We start from the raw sequence: 21,056 nt of genomic DNA on the forward strand, positions 1-21,056 counted from the left end.
ATCTCTCACTGCCAAAACTCTCCTAATAAAATACTTTCTAAGTAAGAATAGTGCACCTGCTAAGAAGTTAACTTTTCAAGAAAGGTCTTCTGGACCCCCACTCCAACGAGATTCTCACTTTCAGCCCTTCCTATAAATGCCTTGCACAGTCACATCTGCTCCAGAATGCAGTGACTTGACACTTTGGTTTGATGGCCTAACAGAGCTATGATCTGACCCCAGTCAATCCAGCAAAGATAGATCTGCAATAGCCCAGGTTCCTCTGCCCTGTTGTAGGAGAGGTTCAGAGAAGTAAAAGTAATAGGATCATTCTCTCCTGGTAAGTGAACTGAGGGGGTGGGGTGTCTAACTCTTAAAGCAAAGGGTCTCAAAGTGTGGTTGCCAGAGCAGTGGTGTCATCACCATCCACAAACTTATTGTAAATACAAATTCTTGGGCGGAACCTAGGCTGACAGAAAAGCGTCTGTGGACAAGGAGGCAGAAATCTGTGCTTTAACAAACCAAGTAGAACTCATGCAGTCAATTTCTGATGATCCAGTTGGAGGATCCATGGGCGCTTTAACTCCTGTGGGTCCCATTTCACCTCAGCTATGGTACCACCAGCTCCCTGTGGCTTTCTGGCTGGACACTGGCACCTCTCCTCTCCCCTCCTTCCTTCTTCTGAACACTGCCTTATTCCTTCCCCTCCCCGACTCCCTGCACTGGGCACTCAGGTAGTGGTCTCAGGTCGGCGCTTCCTCTCCTCATCCTGCTACCATGCTGCCACCCCGTTGCCAAGCCTCCTAGTGGGACCGCTGTTCTGTGGTACAGCTGTCCCCTTACTCTGACCACAGTGAAGAGGTCCTTCCCTCTAAGCCCCTCTGCAGAGCAGAGACTGGGCTGAAATGTAAGAACCCTGTCCCCCCCACCTCCCCACCTCAACCCACACCTCCTGTGGGTAGGTCTGTTTCCCTCAGGTTGCACAGGTGCTGGCTGGATACTGCCCCTATGTATACTTTGGATATTTTGTTCATCTTCTATGTTTTGCATCAATTTTGATTTTAAAAAATAATGCATTAAACTATTATTTGTCATGATTACTGAATTTTTTGGCACTCCATTCCATTTTGCTCCAGGAGCCAGTTGAGACTGCTGGCCCTGCTCTGGAGAGGCAAAGTGGCCTTCATGGCAGCCTTACTGGATATGGCTCAGAGTGATAGGGACAGGCTTTGGTGGGGTGGACTTGAAGTTGAATCTCAGTCTCAGCTGTGTGACCCTGGACAAGTCACTAGCCTCTCTGAGCCTCAGTTTTATTCACTCTACCATGGGGGTGAGAAATCCTTATTGGAGGGGTTGCTGTGAGGGTGAAATTAAAAGGATAAAATGCGGGGTGTCATTCAGGGTCCAGTACTGGGTGAGCGCTCAGGAAGGGGCTGCTCTTTGGGGATGCCAGCACTGGGCCCAGAGCATAGATAGGCAGGGCTGTTCTACCAGGGCCCCAAGCTGGGCCTTTTGTTCCCCGAAGTTCAGGTTCTGCTTCTTCTGTCTTCAGGCGTGAGTAACACTCGGCAGCCCAAGGACACCTTCAGATTTCCCCTTTCATCTGCAGGGATGGGGGCTTGGGAGCCTCCAGGCTCTGCTTCCCTGGCTCCCCGGCATGATTGTTTGCCTCTTGCAGCCTCTCTGTCCGCAAGGCCAAGGTACAGAAGGTTCCTTTGTCTCAGCCCACACCTGACTGCGGCACCACAGAGGTGGTGACAGCGCTGCTGGCTGGCTGCCAGGGCACTTTCAGCAATAACAACATTAGTCACGCCTCTTCCAGAAACCACTTCGTAAACCATTTCTGCATCTGGGTGGCCCTGGGCAGGTGTTTTTCATTTCCTCCCTATGTTGATTTTTAAATGCAGGCTGCTTTGGGGTACCAAACAGACACTCTTTGGGTCAGTCTGGAGCCTGCTCCCTGCTGCCCTGGCTTGAAGAAACTGTCATCGCGGTGGACCCTGCAGAGCTGAACAGTGATTTGCCACTGCCCCACCCTCCCCAGGGCTGAAGGCTCCAAACAAGAACATGGAGCCCCAGGTTTTCCCTGGCCACTAGGAGAACCACCCTGACTGGCTGGCCCCTGTGTCCCAAAGCCAGATGTTGCCCAGGAGGGACATGGGGTCATATTTGCCAGAAATAGGTACAGGGAGTAAAATCTCTTGTCCATTGTGTCAGGGTGTGCCCTGAACTAGATGATCTCTTTCTCCAGAAACCCTGGGGCACAGTACAGGGGTCTCCTGGCACTGGGGGGCCCTGGCACAGGGGGATCCCTGGCACTAGGATGTGCAGCCAGGTTGTTGGAACACCTGGAAATGGAGCATGCTGACTGAGAAGGTCTTTAGGGGTGTTCCCAGAAATTTGTGCTCTGTTCTCCCCAGCAATATGGCAGGATGGCATTTTCTTGTCTTGTTGAACTTGGGCATTTGTGTGGAATTGACTGTGTCACATCTAAGCGTACACTTTAAAAGCCTATGCCTAGCTTTGCAGCAGTTTTTTCCTTTGCCATGTTAACTGCCAATGCCCTAGAATTCAGGGGTGTCCCACTTCTTGGCATCTCTGGCTCACACCGGAAGAAGAAGAGTTGTCTTGGGCCACACATAAAATACATTGTGACATGTAATCACAGAAAAAAACCTCATAATGTTTTAGGTAAATTTACAATTATATGTTGGGCTGCATTCATAGTCATCCTAGGCTGCAAGTGGCCCGTGGGCTGTGGGTTGGACACCCCTGTGCCTAGATAGTGGTATATCCCTCCTGATTCCACACCCCCTGCCCCACACTGTCTGCCTGGATTCTGGAGTGAAACCATGAGTGACTGATGCTGGGGTGACCCAGCCCATGGGGACTGCTGCACAGACCTGCCCCTCCCAGCTCCTTGCACACCACAATGACAAGCAGGAGAAACACAGCTTCCTGTCCCTTTGCCACCCTGCAGAGTCTCTCTGTGAGTGAGCAGAGGGACATCTCTCCACCTGCCCACATCTCACCCATCCCTGAGAACTCAGGTGAAATATTCTACACCATCAAGTCTTCCACAAATAGGATAGATAGGGTTAGCCTGTGAAAACTCTGGACACACAGTTAAATTTGAATTTCAGATAAACCATGATAATACTTAAAAATTATGCATTATTTATCTGAAATGCAACTTAACTGAGGATCTTGTATTCTATCTGATGACCCTTTTTATAAACCTTTCTTTTCTCTAAACTAGAGGACATAGTACTCTGGCCAGTGTGGCTCAGCTGGTTGGAGTGTCGTCCTACATACCAAAGGGTTTCAGGTTTGATTCCCCGTCAGGAGACATACCTAGGTTGTGAATTCATCCCATAGTTGGGCCATGTAATGGAGGCAACCAATCAATGTTTCTCACATAGATGTTTCTCTCTCTCTCTCAAATCAACAAACATATCCTCAGGTGAGGACATAAAATAAAATAAAAATAAAATAAAATAAAATAAAATAAAATGGACATATCATCTTCTCTTTATCACATGCCACCTGGTATTGCAGCAGTCATGGCCCAAATTTTACCTATCTCATTCCTATCCCATTGTACTTGGGGCTTCTTTTATTTTTTAGATTTATTTATTTATAAACATATTTTATTGATTATACTATTATAGTTATCCCATTTTTCCCCCTTTGTCCTCCTTTGCCCAGTACCTGCTTTCTCTCCAATAATCCCCACTCTTAGTTCATGTCCATGGGTTGTACATATAAGTTCTTTGGCTTCTCCATTTCCTATACTATTCTTAACATCCCCCTGTCTATTTGGTACCTACCATTTACGCTTTTTAATCCCTGTACCATTCCCTGCATTCTCTCCTTTCCCTCTCCAAGCTGATAACTCTCCAAATGATCTTCATACCTATGATTCTGTTCCTGTTTTGGTTGTTTGCTTAGCTTTTTTAGATTCAGTTGTTGATAGTTGTGAATTTGTGGCCATTTAGATGTTCATAGTTTTAATCTTCTTTTTCTTAAATAAGTCCCTTTAACATTTCATGTAATAATGGTTTGGTGATGATGAACTCCTTTAGCTTCTCCTTGTCTGGGAAATGCTTTATCTGCCCTTCCGTTCTAAATGATAACTTTGCTGGATAGAATAATCTAGGTTGTAGGTCCTTGCTTTTCATCACTTTAAATACTTCTTGCCAGCCCTTCCTTGCCTACAAGGTTTCTTTTGAGAAAGCAGTTGATAGTGTTATGAGAACTTCTTGGTAGGTAACTGTCTCCTTTTCTCTTGCTGCTTTTAAGATTCTCTCTTTATCTTTAATCTTTGCCATTTTAATTACAATGTGTCTTCGTGTAGGCTTCTTTGGGTCCAACTTCTTTGGGATTGTCTGTGCTTCCTGGACTTGTGTGTCTATTTCCCTCAGCAAATTAGGGAAGTTTCCTTTCATTATTTTTTCAAATAAGTTTTCAATTTCTTGCTCTTTCTCTTCTCTTTCTGGCACTCCTATGATTCAGACGTTGGTATGTTTGGAGATGTCCCAGAGGCTCCTTATACTATCCTGGTGTTTTTAAAAAAAACATTTATTTATTTGTTTGTTTGTTTGTTTGTTTGTTTATAAATTCTTATTTCTTCTTGCTGTTCTGGTTGAATGCTTATTTCTTCCTTATGTTCCAAATCACTGATTTGAATCTGGCTTCCTCTCATCTGTTGTTGGTTCCCTGTAGATTTTTCTTTATTTCACTTGTGTAAACTTCATTTCTTCCTTCATGTTTTTGCCATACTCAATGAGTTCTTTGAAAATTCTGATCAGCAGTGTTTTGTACTCTGCATCTGATAGGTTTGTTATTTCCATTTTGCTAGTTCTTTTTCTGGGGCTTTGTTCTGTTCTTTCATTTGGGCCATATTTCTTCTTCTCCTTAATTTGTTAGCTTTCCTGTGTTTGTTTTTGTGTATTAGGTAGAGCTGCTTTGACTCTCTGTCTTAGTAGTGTGGCCTATTGTAGAAAAGGTACCTGTAGATTGTGTGGAGCACAGTCTTAGGTAATCACCAGGGCAGGGCGACCTGCATCACTGCTTTGTGGCTCTGTGTTGGGGAAGGGCTCAGAGAGGGGACAGTGCTGCTGCCTTGCTTCTGGAGGCTTTTCCCAGCATTCTCTCCATTTCCAGTCACTTCACCCACTCCCTATATGTGATTGGCACCCTTCCAGGTGGTGCCCTGGTGCTGAATCCCAGAGTGGGTGGGTTTGTGTATGTTCTAAGACTATGTGGGCCTTTAAGCAGAATTTCCTGAAAATCTGGCAGTTTCTTCCACCACCTGAACTCCTATCGGTGTTTATAGCCAGAAGTTGTGGGGATTTATCTTCCTAGCACTGGAACCCTAGGCTGTGAGGTCTGGCCTGGGGCTGGGGTCACTTGCTCCCAAGATATCCCTCCAGATTTTTATCCACTACATGTGAATGTGGGACTGCCCATTCTGCCACTGCCACTGCCTCTCCATGCCACACCACATCTCTGAAGTGGACACCGGCCTGCAGTGTCTGAGGTGTTATGTATGAGACGAAATAAATTCACATGTACTACCATGTCCTGTGGAGGAAAAGGGACGGCATAACTTCTCTCTCATGGGGGGAGAGCAAGCCTTGGAGTACCTCAGCCACCCTCCCAAGAGGAGAGCTTCCTGACCTTTGCCTCGAGAGGCTTTTATTGGATTCAGTTTGCATAGGAATTCAGGGTATATAGTAAAGCTCACTAATCATTATCAGGCAGTAAGGCTCAAACAACAGATAACATACAAAGAACTCTGAGGGCCTTTTTAAAGTCAGGGTCAGATAGCTAAATGCCCATAAAACTTTGGGGAACAAATTCACTTCCTACTTGGACCCTTATCAGTTAATTGAGAGCATTCTAAACAAAGCAGGTTTCACAGGATTTTACATATTCTTTCTTAGGCCTGACAACCCTAGGGAACTCACCCTTTCCAGCACAGGGCTGCACCCACCACTGGCATTGTTTCAGTCTTAAGGCATTGTTTCAGGCTTAAGTCAGGTAGGAGAAGTAAGGCAACCAAGAGATTAGAAAACTTCTTGAAGACCGAAGGAGGACTCGGGCTGTGTCAAAGCCAAGGGGTGAGGGTCCATCATGTCTTTTCTGTAGCCCCCAAGTCCTTCCCTGAGAGACTCCCATGACTGTGCCTATCTTAGGTCATCCCTCCCTTGAGGAATCTTACTTGTCATTGGCTAACCAATGAAGTACTGGGGGCCAGACAGGGTGAAGTGAAAGAGGCAGGGGTGGAGCCCCTGCCAGGGAGATAAGCTTTAAGGGAGATAAGTCTCCTTAGTGACTTAGGGTCTGAAGGTCACTCACTCAGCCTTAACCATGGGGGCTTACAGCTCCTGAAACCAGGCAGGGAAGTTCCCAACACATCTCCTCACCTCTCCACTCATCTCTGCCTCTCTATTCCTCATACCCATCTGGATAAATGTGGCTTCTTTAAATCCTTGGTTGTCGGACTTCCAAACAGTTAACTTTTCTGACAGTTCTGGGTGTTTTTTGAAGTTTAGTTGTAATTCTCTCTGGGGCAAAATGAGGAGGCAAAGTGTGTCTACCTATGCCTCCTCCATTTTGACCAGAAGTCCTGGACTTGGGACCTCTTGAGGGCACACACCTATGTACCTCTCTCAGCATCAAACCCAGACTTGCCTCACACAGCACAAATCTTAATTGAATGAAGAAGCTGGTTTTGATATGGCAAAACTCTTTTAGAGGTACTCAAAGGAAAAATCACAAGTACAAACTATGAGACATTTGTATCCTTTTCTAATTTCCTGCTTCTTTCCCAGTGTTAGCAGAATTTAGCATTTTACATTTTGCTTTGATTGGTTCTAGCAGCTGAAACACAAAGCCTAACTTCTCTTTGAGGTTGTGCTCATAATTTCTCTAGGATCTCCTGGCAAGGTGTATACTTTCCACTGCTCTGGGAAGGTATATAGCAAATCCTTGTGTCACAAGGTGGGGGAGTGGGGTGTAAATAAAATACTCATTTACCTGTCTCAGTAAATGAGTATTTCACAGAGAGTTAAATGTTCTGTGACCTTACTGAGCCTCCAACATGTAGGTTGACTCTGGAGACACCTCTGCTGCTATAGGTTCTGCTGAAGAACCTTGGTCATGAAACTGTAGATGCCACACTGGGAAACTGGTGGACGAGGGTCCTGCTGGACTCCATCTCAACAGCAGTAGGACACACTAACCCCCATCAACCTTGCAGAACCCTGTTGGAGTCATTGAGTTTCCTGCAGGAGGAGCCTCCCGCCCTTAGATACATATCACTATCCCCAGGGCAAATGTCCCTTGCTTCTTACTGCCAAGGCATGGCTTAATGTTTACCCCACTCTTCCTTCTTAGTGTGGGCTTGAGGTGAGGGGTACATGCCTCTTCCCAACTGTATCCACTCATCCTCCAACCATAGAGTTGTGATGGGCACTGAGCTTCTTCCTCACCCTCCCCTTCCAGCCATGTTCTCCCCAGAGGTCCTGAGCTATTGTGGGAGAGGAGGAAACTAACCTGATTTTCAGAAGCTTATGAAACTTTAGACTAATACTACTGCCAGTAGTAGCCAGTATGATATCTCAAACCCAATTCAAAGGAGTCAATTTTCATAAAAGTTTATACAGACAATGAATTTTTCTATATTGCATTATTTTCCCCAGATTCATGCGAATACAGTTCTCTCTCACCTCCTGACATCCTATATTCCAGAACAAACAGAGAGAAGCACCATCAACAGAACTGGCATTTCCTTATGGTTTTAAAAAAATCTTTTGTAGGCTCTTGAGTTATGGTACTTGTATATCCTCCCCACCAATGGACCCAAATGGACATGGGGCTCCCAGTATTCTTGGCACTTACATACATATGAATGTTTCCTAATGACCACCTGTGCATCATGCATGCACAAGGCAAACAACAGAATACACAGTCCTATGAACAGACATGGGAAGGAGGGGAATTTATCTCTGATTATCCAATTGTACACTAGTTTCTCTCTCTCTTTCCTTATACTTTTGTAAAAGATAAAAAGCAGTGACAATCTTACCTTTTGGAATTAGCACAATGTCACTTCCCAGAAGAACCAAAGACACTTATTCAAAGGACCTAATAGACCTCCAGTAGATTTCTTCTGCAATGTAGCCAATGACCCTCTTCACAGAGGCCCAGGGAATGGTGCTTAGGGGGCAGGGACAGTGCTAGAGAATAGCCCCCCCCGCAACACACACACACTAAGGGCAAATTGCCCACTACATCCACGGCCTAGCACAAGTGCCTGGCATGCAATAGCAACACACACCTGCTGAACCAGTGAAGGAAGGAAGGAAGGAAGGAAGGAAGGAAGGAAGGAAGGAAGGAAGGAAGGAAGGAAGGAAATGCATTTTCCTTTAGGCTCTTCCTTTCTGAGCCCACTATCTTTGAAACAATAGGACACACTTTGAAGTTGAGATCAGTATGTGGGTATGGGGAAATCTCCTCACAACCACCCCCTCTGCCACTGCAAGGATGGCCATACACTCACTAGGTGTTCTAGGTCTCCTCTGACTCTGGTGTCACAGTTTCTTTTAAATTTTCATTTTCCTTTTTGCACCTTGTAGACGTTCCTTGATCTCTGTTTTTGGGAACCGCCCTGCCGGTTTCAGAAGCTGTAATCCCCTATGGGTAAAGCTGAGTAAAAGATCTTGGGACCATAAGCCACTAAGGAGACAAAATTTATCTTCCTGGCAAGGGCACCACCTCTGCCCCCTTTACTTCACCCTGCTTGGCCCCAGGTGGATGACTGGTTAGCTAATGATGGGTAAGATTCCTCACGGGACGGATGACATAAGACAGGCACAGCCATGATGGGACCTGACTTGATGGGACCTGACTCAGGGAAGGACTTGAGGGACTTTAGAAAAAGGAGGTGATGGACCATCACCCCTTGGCTTTGGCATAGCCTGAGTCCTCATTATGTCTGTAAGAAGTCTCCTAACCTCTTGGCTGCCTTACTTCCCCTGACTGACTGAAGCCTAAAATAATGCTGGAGGGCAGTGCAGCCCTGGGCAGGAATGGGCAGTTCCCTGGGGCACTCAGGACTAAGAAAGAATGCATAAAATCCTATGAAAACTGCTTTGCTAAGAATGTCCTCAATTTCCTGATGAGGGTCCAAAGCATAAAGTGAATTTGTTTCCCAAAGTTTTATGGCCATTTAGCTAACTGACTCTGACTCAGAATAAGCCCTCATAGTTTTTGAATGTTATCTACTGTTTGATCATTACTGCCTTACAATGATTGATGAGCTTTATCTATATTCCTGTTGCAAATTAAACCCGGTAAAAGCCCATTGAGGAATAGGCTCAAGGCCCTTCTCCTCTGAGAGATTGGCCACCTTTCCTCTCCAAGTAGATCATGCCTTGGTAGACTTATTCTCATCTGCGATGGCCCATGGGGCTCTGCTGGACAAAGCTCCCCCACATCTGGTGCCCAAACAGGGACTTGAACCCTGGCCTAGGGTCAGCCAGCCAAGCATGGTATAGACCCACCCCCCCTTAATTTCCCTGCAGCATCCCCCCTTCCCCCATCAAATATACAAAGAATTTCTACTGGAAATTGAGGGAAAAGGCAAAAAAGCCTACATTACAGCCCTGCACATCAGATAATTGGAACATAAAGATTAGGCTTTTTGTGTTTAAAAATTCTCCTACTCTAGCCCCCCACCATATCACTCTGTCTCCCTTCTCCCATGTCCTCATCTCTAATTTCTCCACACCCCAAACTCCTTGTCCCATGAAGTTGTGACCAGGAAGTGTAGTAGAAAGACAGACATAAGCAGAGCAAGGACAACAGGCCAGGTACAAAGGTCACCAGGGAGAAAGTCCTGGGTGACCTTTCAACTGGAAAAACTGGCAAAACAAGGACCTTGCTCCCAGAGTAAGCTTTCTTCTCTAGCATATCACTGGTCACAAGGTTTAGACCCCCTGACCTTTCCTTCCTATAGATAACATCTAGGCCTCAGCTGTATTTCAGCTCTGGGACCAGAAAGGCAGCAAAACCAGGTGGGTGATTCCAGGACCAGCTGCATTGACTAATGACCCCCTGCCCTGGATCCAACTAATCACCAGAGATCACGACCCTGAAAGGACACACCTGGAAAACTGATATTCTATTGAGATCTTCCCCTGGGACCTCCCCTAAAATCTCCACCCTTTAAAGTCCTTAGGAAGGAGGACCCAGTGTGCTATTCCTTCTGGGAGTACCCCAGTGCCTTTGCCTCCCCCTCCTTCTCATTTACCCTCTCTTTCTCCTAAGCTCCAAGGTCTTTCCTTTGACTCTGTAACTTGTTTCTTGAGCCCATTTCTTCTACCTCTGTGATTTTCTAAATAAACTTTCTCTTATAGTTTGAGTCTCTACTGTGAATTCTTTCCTACCCAGAACTCAAGTGCTGAGGTTGCTGAACTGAGGTCCAGTTTGACCCACCAGTCAAATGCCTGATGCCATTCCCACTGCTGCCAACAGATGGGCCCATGAAGGAAGGGCCTTGACTTTGGTGATGGTTACATGGGTATGCTTTATCATTAGTTTTTTGACTGAACAGATATGGCTCACTCACTCTTCTGTATGAATAATATGTCTCACAATAAAAAAAGAAGGGAAAAAATCCTGTTAATTTTTTAGTGGTGTGGTTCAACTCTTTCTTGTTTATTTCCTTCTAACCATGCCTTAGAGCCTTATCTTCTGTTCCAAGGCAGTTTAAGTATTTTGCTAAGCATAGGCAGTTCTTCCTGAAGAGAAATGTCTCAATGTAAGATAAGATAAAGTTTCTCAACAGGAGGGGCACCACAAGATTTTGAAAACTGCCAGGGTACAGTATGGCCAGAATGTTAGATGTGAGGGTCAAAAGGTAAGAGAAGAAGATGGAGAGGCCAGATAATCATGGCTGAAGGGCCCTGGGTGGCGTGGGCATCTTACCCAGGAGGCTGAGGAGCCAGGGCAGTAAGTGCAGTACAGACTGGGTCAGAGGTCACGATTGGGTTAGTTTAAGGCCTGGGAGTCCAGATAGGAGGGAATGCTGTGAGTCCAGGTGTCAGAGTAATTTGTACTTGGCAGTGAGGGTGGAGAGGAGGTAGGTTAGCTGGTTGGCATGTTCCTGGTGTTTTGTTTACTAGCTCTAGGACTTCACTAACCAGCAAGGCTCCACATCAGAATACAGAAAATAAAAGACACAGTAGATGGTCTGCCACCCTTTGTAAAGCTCCACACTGCACTGCAAAGTGACCTCAAGTCCAACCACACTTAGAGGAGAATGTTTAATGGCATTGCAAGAAGCATTTGTGAGCTGTGTTGTTAAGAGATATCCCAACACATCTACCAACCAACACCTTTTTTGGTCACCTGCTGTAAGTGCTGCATATAACAACTGAGGGTACTGTTCCTTCTCCTCCACCGCCACCAAACACATACTTTTTTCGGCCTCAGTGACTCTGTAAGTGAAGTCAGCATCAGCCAAACACATGAGAATAATGGAAAAGCCTTGGTTTTATATTTAATTCTAATCTGCTCTTCTGCGAAGTGTTATGTTTGTGTGAGAGAGGTGCGTTGCCTGGGAGATATGGTTCTTGGGCCAGAAGTTCAGTTGTCTGCAAAGTAACATGGACATTATTTTAGTATTGTCATACAATGGGACGACTGGAGAGGAGACCACTCAAGAGATGAAGACGAGAGGCAGCCACATGAGTGTCACATCCCCTTGCATTCCGCCGTGTGCTGACTACAGGGTGATCCCACCCCCTGGTGTCCAGCAGTTTCTAGGATTGTCACACAGACACCTGAGTGGGTCAAGGTGCCCACAGCATGACCGCCCTGTACCTGCTCACTCCCCTGGAGGAGAGGGCACATTCCCAGCAGCTCATCACCACGTTAGCTGCTCACCCAGGACGTGCCACTGTTTGTGACCCACTGGGTGCACAGCACCCATCTCAGCCTGTCACATTGTTCAGTAGACTTGAGGCAGGGGCATCAGTACAAATACATCAACACTTTGGGAAGTGTGACTGCTGTGAATGATGAAGTTTTTCACCTCTGATTCAGGATTCTCAGGTCTTCTAGTGGCATCTGTGAACCGTCTCAGCTCCAAGTGAAGTGAAGACTCAGACCCTCCACTGGTCTTGATATACTCAAAAATAACTGGTGTATCACAAAGTGGTCACCAGTCCACTGCCCAAGGGACCTTGTAGTTGGCTGAGAAAGGTGCCTGGCAATGATTACGAATGGCTGTTTCCACAAAGGAGACCAGCAGCTATTTAATTTGGACCTCAGCCTGTTGGGCGTAAGTGACATTAATCTAAAATAAAGAATGAAAATATAGTTGGAACTCTTCCTATTACCAGAACAATGTTCTGGCAAATCCATGACACTTTGTTTTAAAAATGAAAACTGGTGAGAAGAGGATCCTGGAAAGGAAGAATGTCAGCTTAGTAACGGTCTGTAGGTGGGGTGATTTTCCTGAGATGAAAGCACACCTGGGGTAGGTGGCTATCTTCCCGGTGAACTACATGTGAGGCCAGGAAGGACAGCTCCCTGCAGTCAGCACCCCCACCACCCACACCAGGATCTGCCCTCCACTCATGGGGCAGGATTCTGGAGGGCGCAACTGTAATGAGTAGATGGTTGGTGAGCTGGCCCAGAGCTGTCCTGCACCCACCTGACTGCAGTGACACTCACTTGACAGCCACTCATCACCAGGTGAGCAGAACGTGGATGGCTCCTCATTTCTTTCTTTCTCTTTCAAGTGCACCTCCCTGGTACCTGTGTTCATTGTCAGCCTCACATCTTGGCAGAAACTTAGTGTTTGTGAGAGGAGGACAAACACTTGTGGAGGATAATTCACTCCTTTCTCTTGAGGATCTCAGTCTCAAACCTACCAGTGAATGAATCTGGATGTGGTTCATCTTTGCCAAGTGCAGTGTGAGGGCAGCCAGAGGAGGGTGAGGGGGGTGTCTTAGCCTGCTCTGCTGCTGTAAAAGAGTATCACAGACCGGGTGGCTGTAAACAGTAGAAACATGCCACTGGCAGTTCTGAGGCTGGAGTCCAAGGTCAGGGCGCTGGCATGGTCGGTGTAGGCCCTCTCCTCGGTTGCAGGCTTTTTGCTATGTCCTTACATGGGGGCATCAGCTAGGGATCTATAGTGAGGACTCCACCCTCATGACCTAAGCACCTCAGAAAGGCCTTGCCTCAATTGCTATCACCTTAGGGGGTTATGATGTTAACATAGAAATTTGGGAGGGGGACACAAATATTCAGACCATAGCAATAGAAGACTGAATGTCTGTAGATATAATAATTTTAAATATCTTTGCAAGGAAACAATCCCAACAAAACAACAAAAATCCCACAGCCCTGTCTGCCTATACCATGGGCCTTCTTTTCCTAACTAGAGGGAGGGCAGAGCTGCAAAATGCAAAGAAGCCAGGTATTGTCACTCCGGTAGGACTTTTAAGATGTGAAAAAAGCCACACATAATGAAAAGGCCTTGTTAAGGCTAGAAATGGGAAGCAAGTTCCACTGAGAGATGTTGGTATTCCACACAGTCTGGATCTGCTCTGTCATCCTCCTCATCTTCCTGGGTGTCTGAGTCTCCATCCTGTGTCACCTGGCTGCTCTCTTGCTCAGGGCCTGTCTTCTCTGCTGCTTTCTTAATCCCATCTCCAATTTCTGTGGCTCTGTTTTGGTACTTTTGTTCTTTTTATCTTGTTTTACGATCTGGTTTGAGTTCTTTGAGCACCTGTGTATGTGTGAAACATGAATTTAAAAACATTGTTTATATAATGCAGTGGGCAAAAGGCTGCAGGGTAACTTGAAACAGATGAGCAGCCTTGGCCCATTGCTTCAGATTCAGCATTTTACCTAATCCTAGAGTAATCCTAGCAGGGGTGTCCAACCCATGGCCCACAGACTGCATGCAGCCCAGGATGGCTATGTATGCCACCCAACGCAAATCGTAAATTTACTTCAAACTGACTTTTGCTCCTCAGTTTTCATTAGTATTTGTGTATTTAATGTGTGGCCCAAGACAACTCTTTTTCTTCCAGTGTGGCCCAGAGATGCCAAAAGGTTGGACACCCCTGTATAATATATGAATAGACCCATTCTACAGAGGAGGAGCTAAAGTACACAGAGGTTAAGTAACCTGTCCAGGGCCACACAGGTTGTGTGCCGCAGAGCTGTGCTGGCTCCCCACACTCTTCCCACTGTTAAAAGTGTGGCACCTGGCTAAGGGTGGTAGAGGGATGTGAGCAGTGAGCAACGAGCAGTGGGAAAAGCTGGGACTTGGAGCCGAGCACACTCCTGTGTGTGTCTTGATGCCCTCACGTACCAGCTCCATGACTTAGTCTCTCCAGGATTAATGATAGCAGGTCTCAGAGGGGTGTTGCAAGAGTTAAATGAGATAATGGAGGTGAACTTCCATGACTGGCACATAGTATATGCTCCGGAGGTGGAGCTGTGCCTGAACCCTTGGAGTCATCCTTAAGTTCCCTCTTTCACACTCCACGTCCAATCCATCATCAAGTCCTGTCAGCTCTACCTTCAAATTCATCTAACACTGATCACTTAAAAAATTGTTGTGGGAAGAACATAACATGAGATTTACCCTGTTCACAAATTTTTTGAGCTCACAATGCACTCTTGTTGGCCATAGGCACAATGTTGTGTTCTCTGGTGCTTAATCATCTCCACATGCATCGAATAGCCACTCCTACCCTCCCGACCCTCGATGGCCCCTGGGAGCCACTCCACTCTAGTTCTATGAATTTGACTATTTTAACTACTTTATTTAAGGGGAAGCATCGAGCAAAATGTTTCTAGGTCCACCCATGTTGTTGCATATGCCAAGATTTCCTATATGCCCCATTTTCTTTATTCATTCATCTGTCAGTGAACATTTATGTTGTTTCCATGTCTTGAATACTGTGAGTAATGCAGCAATGAACATGGGGTTGCTAATATTTCTTTGAGATCCTGATTTCAATATTTTTGGATAAATACTCAGAAGTGAAATTGCTGGATCATATGATAGTACTATTTCTAATTTTTTGAGAAACCTCCAAACTGTTTTCCACAATAGTTGCACCATTCTACATTCCCACCAGTAGTGCACAAGGATTCCAATTTCTTCACATCCTTACTTTTTTTTTTAAAGCATAGTCATTCTAGTGGGTGTAAAGTAATATTTTGTTATTGTTTTGACTTGCATTTCCCTACAGTTAATGATGTTGACCAGCTTGTCATGTACCTGTTGGCCATTTGTATGCCTTCTTTGGAGAAATGTCTCTTCAAACCCTTTGCTCATTGTTTAATCCAGTTATTTATTTATTTTTTTGCTATTGAGTCATTGGAGGGATCTGATTCCTTCTTACCACCTCTCTAAATCTTGTTGTAGTCATCTCTCTAATTTGTGTTTGCTTGTTTCCTGTGATCTTAACCATATAGGAACCATCTAGAATAAGAGCAGCCATCACCAGCTCCCAAAGAATATCTTTGGACTCTAGATCAAAATGTCAAAAAGGAAAGAAATTCTGTGAAAAGGACTTGTAGCCATCATTACTGGACCATTGTTCCAGATCATGTGATTGTTTTGGTGAGAGGGGACTGGTGTACTTCCAAGTCCTATTAAAATAAATCTATAAGTATAATAACATTAACTGTTTTTCTGGGTTTACATACCTCTGTTTCTCTAGTCCTAACTCCCCTTCATCAGCCAAAAGTTCTTGTAGCATTGAAAACACAAGCAGAAAAGAAATTTCATGAGACATAAAGAAATGAGACTCAGGTGTCCTTTTAGGTGTTGAAGGGTTATGTCCAATGAGAATGCTAATAAAAGCACTAATGTTGGTTCTAACATATAGGGAGATATGTGGGCTTGGGCTCGCCAAAGTGTCTCCAAAATGTCTGAATGAAAGTTAGAATTCTGGCAGCACCTACAGAGTTTTTTAATGAGACTTTTCTGTGGCAGAGACATTTGTGTTAAAGAGCTGTCCTCTGGCCAGCACAAGGAGAGAGGCCTGTGGAGACATAAAAGGTCAGGGGCCAACTCAGGGCAGATTACGGGACCAGGACCTGAGGACCCACACTATTTGGATATACTATTGATCTCACTCACTATCAGCAGGGAATTAGATGTATTGTCACCAGTCACAGCAGTGCCCAGGTATTTTTGAATATGTTAAAAATATGGATTGTTGCAATTGACTGAACACACTCAGTCGATTGAATGTTATATTTACCTCACATCATTTTCTTCCTTCTGTGCCGGCAACTTTTGTGTGTCAACTTGGCCAGCTTCCAGTACCCAGTTATTTAATCAAAGACTGATCTAGGTTTTGCTTTGAAGGAATTTTGTGGATGTGGCTTACATCTACTATCAGTTGATTTTAAGTAAAGGAGATTACCCTTCACAGTATGGATGTGCCACATCCAGTCAATTGACTGAGCAAAAGCTGAGATTTTCTAGAGAAGAAATTCTGCCTTAAGTTTCCAGCTTGCCTTTTGGATTTTTGACTTGCTAGCCCCCATAATTATGTATGTCAATTCCTTAAAATAAGTCTGAATATACATAGAGATAGCTAGGACATAGATACATAGATAGATCGATACATGATAGATATGTAGGTGCCTAGACAATAGACAGCAGACAGACAGTGTCTTAATCTTGCTCCCCAGTGAACTTCAGTCCTACAGCTCAGGGCTGGCACATGCTTCCACCTGATAAGCACATGTTGAAGGAGGTCAGGCTGCTGTAGGTGCTTGTACTTTGCAGGGTAATTTGATCTTGTCTCCAGCCTCCTTTGGGGGACAGGGCTGAAAATGGCCCATAGTCCCAGTCCTTGTAGATCTAGATCTTGGGTGTCAGCTATTGGGTTACCTGGCTGTAATGAATGAACAACCAGCTGCTGCCTGTTATCGATGCCTTCCCTGGACAGGAAGGCACAGCTAGAGCCCATCAACACTGCCCCGGGTGGTCTTCACCTGGGAAGTCCATGCTCACTGACACCCTTTGGAGCTTGCCACAAGGATCGATGGGCTGTGGAGGGATTGACAGGGCCCTGTCACTGAATGTATACCAAGAGGAAACCTTTAGAAAATGAGCATTGAGGCTCAGCCAGTACCTGCAGGACAGGCAGAAACTGGCACTCAGCTGACGAATTGGGAGAGCTGGGTCTACAATGTGACTATCAGGCTGTTACCTGGAGTTGGCTGGAAGAGTCTCAGAATCCAATGACCTGGAGTCACATAGAAAATCATGCTATAATAAGAAGAGCCCTGGCTTGGTGATCTAGATAAGTCCTTAAAGCCTCCAGGCTTTCATTTCATGATCAGGGTCATTGGTCATCGGCCACCACTTCCTACCCACCAGATTTTAGGATAGGATTGCCTCAAACCCCCATTGGGACAGCAAGGATGTCAAGAGTCTTTGCTGAGTTTGTGAGGAGCCCTAGGACCTCCTATTCTCTTTCTCTCCCTTTTTTTGGGGTGGAGGGGGGCACCTCCCTCTCAATGGGCACCAGCCTGGATCCTAGACTCAGTATCTTCAGTTGTTTCCCATGTACCCCACTCTTGCAAAGATCTTAGACATGAGGTGGTGAGTATGCAGGGACCACAACCATGTCCCTTCTCTTCCAGGTCCTGTTCCCAGAACTACCCTACCTCCAGGCACCAGGGTGCTGCGGGCTAGTACCCACAGCCTGCTCCACCTCCACCCACCTCCGGGGCACACATGAGATCTGTACACCATGCTCTACTCTCACAAGGCCTGTTCCTTGTTGCCCTTTTCTATCACACTCTGCAAAGGCACAGGGCCCCACTCTTTGTGTGCCTGACTTCAAGAGAGTTTGACTAAGTAACCTGTCCCTTGAGATGCTGATTTGGGAGATACAGCTGGTGTCCTTCCCTTCCCTCTGACCACAGAGCCAGGTGAGCCCATCTGGCTTCCTCTCTTCCCAGGTGGGTGCCTCTGCAAACATGGTCACAGAGATATTCCTGTGGACCCAGCAAGCTGGATGATCCTGGTTTGGATGCAGGTCAAAGTCAAACAGGGCCTCCACTGCTGGAGGGCTCAGGAAACCTACTTCCAGTGCAAGTTTCAGAGTGGAGCAGCTGTGTGACCTTAGGCATGTCTCTGACATCTCTGAGCCTCAGTTTCCACTTAAGATGGCAATGAAGTCATGTTTTCCATTTCTTCCTCATGTTGTATGAGGCTTAAATGAGCCTGATACATGAATAACACACTTCATAAAACACACAATCTCAATAGAAGGTGTTACAAAACCACAAAACACACAGAGGGAGCTTATGTCTGAATTTTCAGATTTAGGATTCTCTTCTATCTCTGCCTGGAACAGAGTAGGTTGGGGATGAGCTCAAATCTTGCCATTTTTATGGACAGAAATTTGGAATAAAATTTCAAAATTGCTCATATAAGCAGGGTGATAAAAGCATTCCTTGGCATAGTTAATGCTAAGTCAGATTCTCCTCTTCAAAAAATGTTCAAATAATGTGCACCTGTTACTGAGTTTCCATGAGTTTCTGTCACTGTGGTGTCTGCATGTTCACTGGATGGTGTCAATGCAGGTAGCCTCAACGTTAACCCCTTCAACCAATCCACGAAAGTTAGCAGATAATCAACAGGATGTCTGACTAAGTTGTCCCCTCTGTGGGGCCATTCTGTGTCCATGGGACAATTGTTTTTTGACTCTCATATGCATTCCACTCCTTCCTGTGAGATCCATCTTATAGAAGGTGCATCACCTGAGCCCTTACACCCCCTCGGCTCAGCAGCACAGTGGGTCTACCCATGTCTGTGTTTCTTTGTCTCTGATATATTCTGTTCTCTCTCCTCTTAGGATAGGAAACTGAGACTTGGTTTAACAGTGTTTAGTTTGAGATTTTCTTCCAATATCCAAGTAGAGTAGGCAGTTAGATGGAGTATTATTTATCCATTGCTGTGTAATAAATCACCCCTAAACTTACTGGCTTAAAACAAGAAATATCTAGTGCCTCCCAGTTTCTGTGGGTCAGGCCTCTTATCATGGCTCAGCTGGGTCATCTGGTTTGTGTTCCCCCCTGGGCTGCCATCAAGGACCTGTGGATTCCCTGAAGGTTCTACTGTCTACAGGCTCACTCACATGGCTGTCAGCAGGATCAGTTCTCAAGACTGTTGGATTGAGTCCTCAGGTCCTCACTGAGTGTTGGCCAGAGCCCATTCTCTACAGGGCAGCTCACAGCAAGGCATTTCCTCCTTTTCAGTGAGAAGTGACAGAGCAATGAGGGCCAGCAAGACAGACACCTGATCTCAAAAACAATATCCATCACTCTGACCATGTGAGAAGGGAGTCACTAGATCCAGACCAGGCTCAGGAGGAGGTGTGAACAACAGGCAGTTGGGAACCCTGGGGTCACCCCAGAGGCTGCTGCCACAAGATGCAGCCTGTGTTCCAGGAGAGGGTGGGCTGCACATGGATGTTCATGAGCAGCCGGTCCACTTAGAGATGGGACACCAGGGAGTGAATTATAGGAGGAATGGGCTGAGACTGGTTAGAAATTAACACAAAGAAACAGAAATGCAAATGAAGAGATTGAGAAATGATACTGACATATTGATGAGGAGGTTAGGAGGAAGGGGAGTGAGATGTAATACCCCAATATACTTTCAGTGCTTTGTTCTTAAAGAGGTTGTTTACTAAAAAGAGTGACCTTTCCCAATACTCACAGCTCACCGAACCTCCCCTCCCCCACTCTACAAAGTAAATAATGGAACAGTGAGGTGGTCATCATGGCCTCACAGGTCTCTCCTTAGCTTTAGGCTGGAGGGGCATCCTCAGCCCTCAGAAATGGGGAGGAACTGTAAGGCAAAGGGCAGCCTGTACAAACCAGAAAGTGTCTGCCTAGGAGAGAAAGAGGTTAGCTGTCCCTGGACTTTGATCAGTGTGTTTCGGCCTGAGCGGACAGCACTGGCTGAGTCAGCACCAGCAAGCTGGGAGCAAACTGTTTGACTTTGCCCTGAGTGCCCCCAGAGCTGAATTCCCTGCCAGGCAGTTAAATGAGAAAAAGTGCAATTAAGCAAATAAAAACAAAGGAGGGGAAAAAAGACAGCCAGGCGGTGAATTAGATGCAGTGTGTAGATGGCTGCTTCCTGCCTCCCAGGGCATTCCTAGGCTCAGTATTCTGGGTGTCCATCCATCCATTCATCCATCCATCCCATCTATTTATTAAGTATCTTCTTCCCAACTTCAAGTGTACTACAGATGCTGGGATGTAACAGCAAGAATATGCCTTGTCCTCAAGGAGCTTACAATCTAGAAGAGGAGACACATGCAAATGACACGGCCCCACAGATCCATAAAAGTTAGAGAGGTGATCACTGACAAAAACTCTCTCCTCAACCTAACTTTAGTCAGACTCTTTCGAGTCCTCTTTTCAACTAGGCCCTGACCTTGGCCCCTTCCTGCCCAGGCTGAGTCTACCTTGCCCAGTCTTAGCAGAAATCCTGCTAAGTCAGTTTAGCAAGAATCCCCCCAACTTGATATCTGATCAAATCCACTTCCCCCCATACCGGATCACCCTGGCCTGCCTTCAGCAAGAATCCAGTCAAAGTGGTTTAGCGAGAGTCCTTCTGCCCTGATATCCCCTCTTAATAATGGTCCATCCAGTGGTCCCCCATTCTACTCATAAGTGATAAATCCCCATGGCCCTTGAACTGGGACTTGAGCCTGATCCCCCCTATTATAGGAGACTGTTCTGCATGGCATGGACCCAGACAGGATCCACTCCCACAGACAGGTTCTCCCGTGGGGAATCAGGCCTACATTGTACCTAGGCCACTTTGAGACTTGCTTTTTGCTAAAACTCCTTCACCCTGAATTGAGGCATCAAGTGCTTACCATAACTTCCTAAAGTCTGTGCTAAACCTTCCAAGGATGAGTGTAACCAGCCCAACTACTTTTTCTTTTGCATTTGCAAATATCCTTCTTCTGTGAAATGATTAGCAGCATCCT

This window comes from Phyllostomus hastatus, unplaced genomic scaffold (assembly GCF_019186645.2).
Source record: "Phyllostomus hastatus isolate PE091 unplaced genomic scaffold, TTU_PhHast_1.1 phas_contig_41, whole genome shotgun sequence".
In the NCBI taxonomy this organism is placed as follows: Eukaryota; Metazoa; Chordata; class Mammalia; order Chiroptera; family Phyllostomidae; genus Phyllostomus; species Phyllostomus hastatus.